Source organism: Dendrobates tinctorius, unplaced genomic scaffold (genome assembly GCF_039654945.1).
Source record: "Dendrobates tinctorius isolate UK_male_01 unplaced genomic scaffold, ASM3965494v1 ptg000229l, whole genome shotgun sequence".
Classification (NCBI taxonomy): Eukaryota; Metazoa; Chordata; class Amphibia; order Anura; family Dendrobatidae; genus Dendrobates; species Dendrobates tinctorius.
The window spans coordinates 1,454,601-1,462,688 of NW_027361896.1; positions in this window are offsets into that span (position 1 = coordinate 1,454,601).

The window sequence follows — 8,088 nt, forward strand, 5'->3', positions numbered from 1 at the left end:
TTTATATGGATTATTTGTACATTGGACTATATGAGAACTTACCATGTATTCAATCTGTCCCATATTTTGTCGCAGACTGATGAAGGTCTATGTCAGAACAAAACGTTTTACAGATTTCTAAAATAAAAATCTTCTGAAAAGATACCCACAAGTTGAGTGCCAAGTTCTTTATTACTCCAGTTTAGGACAGGACCATGTACTTGGAGCCAAGGTAAACCTAGAAGTAAGGGGTGAGACAAACCAGGCAAACACATAAAAACAGATTCTTTCAGAATGCGTTAGACCTACCCGATGTTCCACTGGCTCAGTCTGGAACCACATGGGCTTGGTCAAGGGTTTTCCATCCACGGAAGTCACCTGCAAAAGATTTGGAAGACGCTGGACTGGAATCTGGTAACCGTCCACCACCGCTTGCTGGATGAGATTCCTGGTGGCTCCAGAATCCAGGTATCAAAGTTTCGAAAATCTGACTGTGCCGAGAGACATGGAGACAGTCATTTGCAGAGATGAAGAGAGATGATCCTTACCCAGGAAAGCCTCTCCTATCGACCCTAGGCTCTGGAATTCCCAACCTCTCTGGACAGAAGCGGATCCAATGCTCCGAACTACCGCAGTAGAAACATTTCCCTTCCGCACAGCGCACCTCCATGTGCTGTCTAGCCAAGCTCACTTGATCTATTTGCATAGCTTCAGGAAGAGAGGCTGGAGACGGAGAAGCAGGTGGTTTCTGGAAACTAGGATCCAGGCGATAAGTTCTCCCCTCCCGTTTGGATTCCCTGGAACGTTCTTGAAAGCAAAGATCGATCCAAGTAGCTAAGAATATCAGGTTATTCAGAGTCGCAGGAGTATGCCGACCCGCCAGTTCATCCTTTATTCTCCCGGACAAACCTTCCCAGAAGATAGCCACCAAGGTCTCGTCATTCTAGGATAACTTTGATGAAAGGGTCCAGAAACGAACTGCATACTGAGCCACTGTGAGACTCCCCTGGCGTAAAAGGAGAAGCGAAAAAGCTGTCGAAGAGGAACGGCCAGGTTCATCGAAGGTTCTGCGGAAAGCCTCAAGGCAAGACTGGAGATTATTAATATTAATTTTTATATATTTTTCTAGGTACATATACTTGGATTGCTACTCTTTGAATGGCTCTTTGGAAAATCCCAATAACGGTATTGCCAATGGAGTATACAACTTGCTCTCTTCATATATATTTTTTTATTTTGATTTTCTGTACTTTTTCTTCTTTTTATATTTTTATTTTTTCTGGTTGCTGACAGTTAGGGTTGCCTGGATGTATTTTGTTGCTATCATTAAGGTCATGTCTGCTCTAAACCTGTTCATTATTGACTCTCATTATTTAGAACACTTACCTATTCGGATACAGGGACTTTACCATTTTCCCTGCACTTTCTTCCTCAGTTTTCTTGTACTATATGCCTTCTGGGTCTGACACTCGTTACATAATTGACATTTATACTTAAAATAATAGAAAATGCTTGGGGAGCTTCTCATTTTATGCATCACTTACCCCTGATATCTACATTTGTGGCTGTTTCGGTTATTAACTATCGGGATTGGGTGTGGAATTGGTGTCCTTGATAGATTATTTATTTGTGTCATTTATTCATGACTGACACATGTACTGCGTGTTCATCTGTCTGCATCATAGGGCTTTAGTGTCTTGGGCGTACTTTTCGTGTATACTGGTTTATTTCAAAAATACATTTATCTCTTTATTACATGTGTCTTTTCAAAATGCAAATTGTCTCTTCAGAGAGGAAGGAAGAGGACTAGAACTCTAGTGCCACCTATTGGAAGTGACTTTTAGGATTGCTAATGTCGACCCTTTAACGAGCCTGTTACATGACTTATGATAAAAGCCAAAACCAGAATCTCAATTTGCAGATACTGTGTTTTGGGGTACAGCCCCTCGTCAGTGCAAAGCGTGAGCTCTGGTTTGGCTGTGTGACAGGCGTCTGACCGATATCCAAGAAGTATTGTTTCTCCTTGCGGAGAATGACATGCTAAGCATGCCGAGATCAGGAGACTTAAAGCCGCAGTGCTCCTCTGGGAAATATGCAAATTGTCTCTTCAGAGAGGAAGAGGACTAGAACTCTTGCCAGCTATTGGAAGTAACAATCCTAAAAGTTAATTTCGACCCATTGAGTCTGAAGCGACAATTTGCATATTTCCCAGAGGAGCATTGCAGCTTTAAGTCACCTCGGCATGCTTAGCATGTCATTCTCCGCAAGGAGAAGCTGTATTTCTTGGATATCGGTCAGACGCCTCTCACACAGTCAAACCAGATCTCACACTTTGCACTGATGAGGGGCAGTACCCGAGACACAGTGTCTGCAAATTGAGATACTGGTTTTGGCTTTTATCCTAAGTCATGTAAAAGGTTCGTTAAAGGGTTGACATTTATGCATCAATCACTTCTTCTTTTTGATGACTCCGCTGGCTGCTGTTCCAAGGGCCATTCACCTGGCAATGCCCCACAATTGGAAAAGATTGTATGCACTTATGCCAATCCACCTGTTTTGTTTGCACTATCCCTCCCATGTACCCATCCCCAAACGGTCAGTGGACCACCGCAGCACATCTTTGATGACACAACACAGGTGGCAACTGTTGAGACTTTCTGCTGGCTGCTGTCAGGAGTGACTGACAGTTGTCCTGGATCTGGCTGCAGAATGTCATTGGTATAAGCTCAAGCACCTTCTTGAAATTTGTATCTCTGTTGTGGAGCGATATCCCTCTCCCTTTAGGACCCAGCGGCTGCCTCCACTGTCTGCTGCTGATTAAGGTAGCCTTGTGAGGTTTAAATTAATTCAGGGTCTGCAGCATGCTGCTGGTTAGCTCTACTTACCTCAGCCTTGTTCGAAGCTCTTAGAAATAAAAAAGGTGTGCGGTCTGTGAAGGAGCGCAGAGAGACATGAAAGATGGTGATCAAATTAAAAGGTGCAAACCTTTATTAGAGGATTAGTTCCACAACTTGTTTCAACGGAAGGACGCCGTCTTCATCAGGTGCATTATCAATAGGGGGTAAAATGACATATTTAAAGAACAGGGAACCAATGTGGCACAGTAACAATGAAACAATAAAAAAGGGGCAATGATACATTAAAAACATGGGAAAATACCTTAACAAAATATGTAAAACAAGAGTATAACACAGTAAAATGGCAATAAATTAGTATAAAAAAAATATACGAAATGTAAAAGATTAAAATGACCCACTTGTGATTTGCAGTCATTTGGCTACATTCTCAATGGCTAAATTTAACCCCAAAGGTGCCAATGTTCCCAATTTAAAGATCCAATAGCTCTCTATTAATTAAAGTTCTGTAACGGTCAGGAACATCGTCAGCTATATAATCAACTAGCTGAAGAGCCCGGCGCTGCCCGGGCATATTAACTAACTACGGTTAGTTATAACAAATTATAATGATTATATATATATAGCTGAGTGTATAGCCCGCCCACTCCGCATAGCCACATTCACTATAATATCCCACATCATTCCGTCAGCCAGTGCTGCCGGACTACTACCCCTAATATCCCACATCGTCCCATCAGCCAGAGCCACCGGACTACTAATATCCCACATCATCCCGTTGAAGCCACCGGACTACTACCCCTAATACTCCACATCATCCCATCAGCCAGAGCCACCGGACAACTACCACTAATATTCCACATCATCCCGTCACAGCCGCCGGACTACTACCCCTAATATCCCACATCATCCCGTCAGAGCCACCGGACTACTACCCCTAATATCCCACATCATCCCGTCAGAGCCACCGGACTACTACCCCTAATATCCCACATCGTCCCATCAGCCAGAGCCACCGGACTACTAATATCCACATCATCCCGTTGAAGCCACCGGACTACTACCCCTAATACTCCACATCATCCCATCAGCCAGAGCCACCGGACAACTACCACTAATATTCCACATCATCCCGTCACAGCCACCGGACTACTACCCCTAATATCCCACATCATCAAATCGCCAAAGCCACCAGACTACTCCCCCTAACATCCCACATCAGCCAGAGCCACCAGACTACTACCCCTAATATCCCACATCATCCTGTCAGCCAGAGCCACCGGATAACTACCACTAATATCCCACATCATCCCCTCACAGCCGCCGGACTACTACCCCTAATATCCCACATCATCCCATCAGAGCCACCGGACTACTACCCCTAATATCCCACATCATCCCGTCAGCCAGAGCCACCGGACTAGTACCCCTAATATCGCACATCATCCCATCAGCTAGAGCCACCAGACTACTCCCCTTAATATCCCACATCAGCCAGAGCCACTGAACTACTACCCCTAATATCCCACATCATCCCGTCAGCCTGGGGTCAGAACCAGAGCGCTGAGTGGAACGGTCCTAACTTCCACACCGGGGATCCCTTTAAGAGAGGCCTGGCGTCATAACCAGAGTGCTGAGTGGATTTGCCCTGACTTGCATACCAATGATCCCTTTAATAGAACCCTGTGGTCAGAATCAGAGCGCTGAGAGATTTGCCTTAACTTCTGTACAGGAGATCCCTTTAAGAGAGTCTGGGGTCAGTACCAGAGCATTTGAAGGCAATTGCCCTGACTTCCATACTGGGGATCCCTTTAAGAGAGAACTGGGATCAGTACCAAAGTGCAGATTGATTTTCCCTCACTTCCATACCGGGGATCCCTTTAAGAGGGGCCTTGGGTCAAAACCAGAGCGCTGAGTGGATTTGCCCTAACTTGCATACCGGGGATTCCTTTAAGAAAGCCTGGGATCAGAACCAGAGCGCTGGATGGATTTTCCCTGACTTGCATACCAATGATCCCTTTAATAGAACCCTGGGGTCAGAATCAGAGCACTGAGGGATTTGCCCTAACTTCTATACAGGAGATCCCTTTACGAGAGCTTGGGGTCAGTACCAGAGCATTTGAAGGCAATTGCCCCGACTTCCATACCGAGGATCCCTTTAAGAGAGGCATGGGGTCAGAACCAAATCACTGGATGGATTTGCCCTGCCTTCCATACGGAAATCCCTTTAAGAAAGTCCTGGGGTCAGTACCAAAGCGCTGAGTGGATTTGCCCTAACTTGCATACCATTGATCCACGGAAGGGGGGATTCATTTCTGTCATGTGCTCTGTGCTCCTTTCTGGGGGGCAGACAATGGCTGGGAGCTTATGTTCCTGGGGATGCTAGATTTCTCCCACCATGTCAGTGTCTGCTGAGGTGTTGTCAATTGGGAAAACTTGCTCATAGCAACCATCACAGCTCAGCTACTTTTAACCAGCTCTGGTGAAATGAGAGATGTTTAGTGATTGGTTGCAATGAAAACTGTTGATCATAGCAACCAATCACAGCTGAGCTTCTTTTGAACAGCTCTGGTGAAATGAAAGATGCTTCGTGATTGGTTGGTGATACACACATACATACATTCATTTTTATATATAGAGATGATAATGAGGCTTAGAAATCTTGGGTCCTTTTGATGTGCTATGGAGAAATGCTTAGATACACTGTGTAATTGGAGACCGTTACGGATGTTTTGAGCATATTTATTTAAGCAGGCATGCATGGTCTGAATGGTGCAGCCCGCATATTGGAGGCCGCAGATGCATTGTAGCAAATAGATTGCAAAAATAGATTGGCAGTTCACATGACAATTAATATTGAAGTTGGCACCTGTTGTGTTCGATTTAAATTGTTTTGCTCCATGTACACTACCGTTCAAAAGTTTAGGGACTCTTAGAAATTTCCTTATGTTTGAAAGAAAAGCACAGTTTTTTTTCAATGAAGCTAACATTAAATGATTCAGAAATACACTCTATACATTGTTAAGGTGGTAAATGACTATTCTAGCTGCAAACGTTTGGTTTGTAATGCAACATCTTCATAGGTGTATAGAGGCCCATTTCCAAAAACCATCATTTCAGTGTTCTTAAGGTACTTTGTGTTTGCTAACTGTGTAAGAAGGCTAATGGATGGATAGAATACCCTTGAAAACCCTTGTGCAAGTATGTTAGCACAGCTGAAAACAGTCTGGCTGATAATAGAAGCTGTAATGGAGTAGCCAGCGCAGTCACCAGATCTTAACCCCATTGACAACTAACACAATTCCAATAGCTATGGGTATAACACTTAATTGTATTGATAAAATCTAAGTGAAAAAATCAATTTTACCCCATATAATAATTTTGGACTAAAATTGTATACTCCTAATAATAACCAATAAACACCCAAAAAAACGGAGTTCCATACAAAAAAATTATATTAAAAATTAAATAAATTTTATTACATCAAGTGACAAGCATATATACGAGGGGCACCTGAAAACTTCAAGGCCCACCCATGAAATCTTTTTTGCATGGTCTTGTTTTGCAATGCAATATGTTATTTAGTTAGTTGAATAGTCTCATGAGCAATCTAGATTTATTTTGATTTTTTTTGTTTCCGTTACAGCATTTTAAAGTTGGGTCGCAAGGCTGAAATATGGAAATGGAGAAGTTGGCAAAGTTCACACATCGGCTGCTGCAATTCACTCCTGTGGTTTCCAACTGCTTCAGCACCCACCCTATTCCCCTGATTTGGCTCCCTCATACTATCACCTATTCCCACAGTTGAAAAAGCACCTTGGTGGAATTGCAGCCATTGCAACAGCCGATGTGTTAACTTTGCCAACTTCCCCATTTCCATGTTTCAGCCTTGCTACCCAACTTTAAAATGCTGTAACGGAAACAAAAAAAAATCAAAATAAATCCAGATTGCTCATGAGACCATTCAACTAACTAAATAACATATTGCATTGCAAAACAAGACCATGCAAAAAAGATTTCATAGGTGGGCCTCGAAGTTTTCAGGCGCCCCTCGTAAGAACAATTAATAAAAAAAAAACAAATAACCTAATAAAGAGTACATGGACCCAGGGCATATAATAGGGTAATATAATTATATAATAAAGATATGGCACACAAAAAAGGCAATATCAAATGCAGATTACAATCATATCTATCAAAAGCCAATATCTCTCAAAACAGACAAATGCTTTACTCAAAAGGCCTGGAACACATCCAGTGCATGTACCATCAGAGCGCTGTTGAGAGGCAGTCATTGCCAACAAAGGGTTTTCAATCAAGTACTAGAAATGAATATTTTATTTACAATTATTTAATCTGTCCAATTACTTTTGGTCCCTTTAAAAACTGGGTGGCACGTGTTAAGGAGCTGAAACTCCTAAACCCTTCATCCAATTTTAATGTGGATACCCTCAAATGAAAGCTGAAAGTCTGAACTTCAACTGCATCTGAATTGTTTTGTTTAAAATTCATTGTGGCAATGTCTAGAACCAAAATTAGAAAAATGTCTCTGTCCAAAAATATATGGACCTAACTGTGTTCCCCATAGTCCTCGATACAGTATAATGCAACCCACATATAGCATAATGCAGCCACCCCACAGAGTATAATGCAGCCCCGCCATACAATATAATGTAACCCTCATAGAATATAATGCAGCCCCCCCTCTTTTAGCATAATGCAGCCACCCCTTAGAGCATAATGCAGCTACCACTCAGAGTATAATGCAGACACTCCACAGAATATAATGTAACCACCCCCCCATAGAATATAATGCAGCCCTCCATAGAATATATGGCAACCACCTCATAGAGTATAATGCAGTCCCTTATATAGTATAATGTAGCCCCTCCATAGAATACAATGTAGCCCTCCTCATATAACTCAGCCCCCATAGAATATAATAAAGCCCCCATACAATATAATGCAGCCCCCCATAGAATACAATGTAGCCATATAGTATAATGTAGCCCCCACATAAAGTATGATGCAATCACCCCCCCCATAGAATATAATAAATATAATACAGCCCCCCCATAGAATATAATGTAGCCCCAAATAGAATACATTACAGCCCACATCCCCATAGAATATAATGTATCCCCCCATATTATATAACATAGCCTCCCTCGTAGAATATAAAGTAAAATGTACCTCCCCTTGGTATATAACACAGCTGCATGGTATATAGCACAGTGCCTCATGGTATATAACA